The sequence below is a fragment of the Arabidopsis thaliana genome, chromosome 2 (assembly GCF_000001735.4).
Source record: "Arabidopsis thaliana chromosome 2, partial sequence".
Lineage (NCBI taxonomy): Eukaryota > Viridiplantae > Streptophyta > Magnoliopsida > Brassicales > Brassicaceae > Arabidopsis > Arabidopsis thaliana.
The window spans coordinates 3729288-3733171 of record NC_003071.7 but is presented as its reverse complement, the minus strand read 5'-3'; the positions used below and the strand labels follow the sequence as shown (position 1 = coordinate 3733171).

General features: G+C 41.8%; 1 pseudogene across 1 annotated transcript; it reads left to right on the top strand.

The window, feature by feature from the left end:
- Positions 1–2129: 2129 nt before the first annotated feature.
- Positions 2130–3629, top strand: AT2G09865 (annotated as a pseudogene; the record flags this gene model as incomplete). The annotated part of the gene is made up of 7 exons: positions 2130–2223; positions 2308–2364; positions 2443–2529; positions 2624–2768; positions 2862–3135; positions 3219–3315; positions 3364–3629.
- Positions 3630–3884: the final 255 nt, after the last annotated feature.

Here is a 3884-nt window from a genome sequence, read left to right as displayed (position 1 = left end):
AAAGTAGAGGTGTACCTGGATTAAGAAGACAACAATAAAAACACACAGTTAGTAATCGAAATGAAAATTGAAAAAGAACTTGATCTAAACAAGTCTGAAATCTCAAATGTAACAAACAAACACCCAATTGGCAACATCGCCAAATTGATAATTGTTTTTTAGTCAATTATCCTAAAACACCAATCATGTCGTTGTAGTATTTTAGGTTGTCAATCCAAATGGGTGTGATGCTAAGAATCAAGATGCAATCAGAGTTCACAGAGTCAAGCCAAGCAATAACAGGTTTTCGGGTGTTCTAGTAGTCCTAAGTGAACATGCAGGAAACATAAATTCAAACAGATAAATCAAAAAACTCGACCAACACAGCTTGCTGCCAAGCACTGGGTGTGGTCGAGTGACAGGTCGAGTAAACAGCAAAGACACTGACAAAGATACTCGACTACACAGTCTGTTGCCCGACAACTAGGTGGTCGAGTATCTGGTCGAGTAACAGGAGAGAAATGTAAAAACTAAGCAACAAGTAACAAGATGCAGTAAACAATAGCAGAGTAAATAAAGAAATCAATTAGATAAAGAATTCCCGAGGATGGGGTAATTGAGTAGTTTTGTTTACTCAGTTTACAGGTGATTAACATGCTCAATAAATTATCCTAGACAACAAGTTCGTTAACCAAATCTAAGTGCCACCGCAACAAAGACACTCAAGTTAAACTAGTCCCTGACTCAATCACCATTGACGAGAGCCAACCTAACAAGCATTACGAATCAACAAATTAAAGCCAAAATGCTCCCTGCAACCAATACCTTGGTACAGAGCCACAAATCTCTAGAATTAGTGGTTCAGACATTTCATCGAACACCTTTTGGGCGCGGAAATGTTTGGACTCAAATTCCAGTTCATCAGAAAGCAATAGGCATTAAGAACAACTAATCCATAAGGGATCTATAAATCAAACTCAACCACCTAACATACTAAGAATTCTAAACTACTCTAACCCATCCTTAGAAACCTATTCACTACTCAAACATCACTGAAGAAAGCATAAACGTTGAATGGAATGAAAACATTATAACAACAGAGTAATAGCAGGATGATAACAGGATGAACAACTTAGTAAGCGAAATGAAAAACAAATACTGAATACTGAATAGATAAAGAGAAATCCGGATTACAAAAACGTCAAGAACACAGTGTCTGCGGGATAAAAATTAGATAACAAAAATGTAAAGTACATGCTACTTATAGCAAAATAACCCTAATACTCAAAACGACGCAGTATTGGGACGGATTAAGAACGGTACTCGACCCAAGTGGTCGAGTGCATGGTCGAGTGGTAAGCTGGAGTCTTCTTTTCTTCCTTTTGCTCGAGTGTCTAGTTGAATGCAGAATATAGAAGACTCCGAAGCTGGCAGTCGAGTATGAAGGGGAGCGATAGAGATGGTGGTACTCGACTTGGTGGTAGAGTGATCGAGTGAAGGTGATAGAGTTACTCGACCAGGTGGTCGAGTGATGTGATCGAGTGATGGTCAGGTGGTGGAGGTGATGATACTCGACCAGGGGGTCGAGTGATGTGATTGAGTGGTTGTTTTGGTGGTACCCGATCATGGGGTCGAGTAGTGACGTGAAGTGATGAGGTCTTCTACTCGACCAGGGGGTCGAGTGGTCTGTTGAAGTCGTGAAACATCTACTCGACCAGGGGGTCGAGTGGTTTGATATGATCAGGTTCGCTTCTTCTAATTAGGTCGTCAATAGCTCTAAATCAGATGAAAACAACACAAATATGCAACATGCATGCAAAACTATCCTAAACATGCAAAGTGATGACAAATGATGAGAAATGGTATAAAACTGTGGTGATATGATGCAATAGTGATAACAAATGGATGCTCATTTGAAAAAAAGAAAAAACATCGTGTCGACGAAACGCGATGGTGTTGATCGACACTCTCATTTTCAAGGTAAGTCGATTTCACCTAAACTTCATCTTCTTCATTTCAGTTTTTATTCAAAACGCCGAAATCACTCTTTTCTCTCTAGATTGTTCACAGGTTCTTGTGATTTTAGGCTCTAATCTCATTAGAATTTCATCCTCTTTCTTCCCCAAGTATCTATTTCATCGATCTGCAACATGACTGGGCAGAAAAAGAAGGCAAGGAAGAGTGTTCCTCCACCTTCCTCCTCCGCCGCTGCTCACCACCGCCGGACCTTCTCCACCGCCGCCGGTCTCCGCCCTTCCCAACCGCCACTACCTGCTGCAGCGCCTCAACCTCTTATCTATTGATTTCCATGGCCAAAGCTACTAACAGAAAGAATTCTTTCTCAAAGAGTTTGGGAGAAGGATGTCAACAAAGAATTCACTAAAGGTGACTATATCAATCGCCCTTTTTCTCCAGATTGGGATTATTATGATACTTTTTTCTATAATGCCTAGATGAGTGTAGAAATTTTGCCTACTTGGTTTGCGGATTTTGGTTTAATGCAGCGTTTGCAGATAGAGAAATCTGTTTTAGGACTGCTAGATGATATAGGTTTGGGAACCATCTGTTGTAGGTAGTACGATTTGTATCCTGAGCTAGTTAGACAATTCATGGTTTCTGTTAGGGTCTACTATGTGAATGACAGGAAACGCAATGCTCAGGAAGGAGCTCTTATCTACTTCATTCGCGGTGTCAGATAGAGTCTACCACCAAGAGATTTGTGTGACATCTATGGTTTTGACAATGATCTCACTGGAGTTTCCCTGCTTGAACAGTTTAAGGATGCTCAGGTTATCTAGTGCAGGTTTGGTAATGGAATTTATGATTCCAAGGACGAAGTTCACTCAGAGATTCGTCACCCGGTTTCTGCGATATTTGGTTAGGCTGATTACTAGCACACTGTTGTGCAAGATGAAGCCTGGCAAGATGAGACTTTCTATGTTGTTGTTGCTCTATCATGCTGTTCATGATTTCTTTCCTGACAGCTTTGGAGTTGAGGAGGTTGTCCGCGATGTCAACTTTGGCGTTGTGTTTGCTCATCACTTGGTCTCACTCAAGACCAAGCCCTTTACACGTAAAAGGAAGAAATCTAAGAGAGTTGGCAGTCTTCTCACTCCTATATTTGAGCATTTTTGCATCAGCTTTGAAGGAGAAGAGGTCAACACCACGAGATTCACAATGGATGAAAGATATCTTAAGAACTTTCACTGGCTGGAAGGCAACTTCCTCTGGTGTTTCAGAGACAAACACGACACCATATGATTCAGTTACCTTGCCCTGCACTTACAGAGATTACAGGAGAGCATGAGGAGATTGGTTTTCATCATGATCCTTCCCGTCTGCATTCCGCGCCATGCTCCAGGAGACAGAGAGGTTCAGCTTAAGGATCCGCACCGACTAAGACTGAGGATGAGTTCATTGACCCTGTTGGGGGTCCGAGAGTTGGATCTTCTTCTTTAGCTCTACCATATGAGCTGCCTTCTCCTACTCCTATCCCGATAGAGCCATATGTCTTTCAGCAATACATCGTCGACAGCTTCAAGAGCGTTTGGAACGCCATAGCTACACTCTCTCGCTGCGGTTGTGTTGCTTCCACTCGTCGTCGTCATCGTTCTCCCGCACCCACCTCCCGTTCGGAGCATGAGGACTAGCCATCCTCCCTATCTTGCTTTGTTTTCTGATTTTGTTTTTGCTTTATTTCAGACTATTTGTTATTTGTATTGGAACTTGTTGCACTTATTTTCCTATGCTTTGTTGGAACTATTGATGTGTGTTTTAGTGATTTAACAGTCTAACTGGAGGATCCATGTGAAAACACTAACCAAAGCTCTACAACGATGAGCTGAATTCGCAAAGCGATGCAAAAATGACCTGAGTGTCGATCGACACCAACCTATAATCGATCG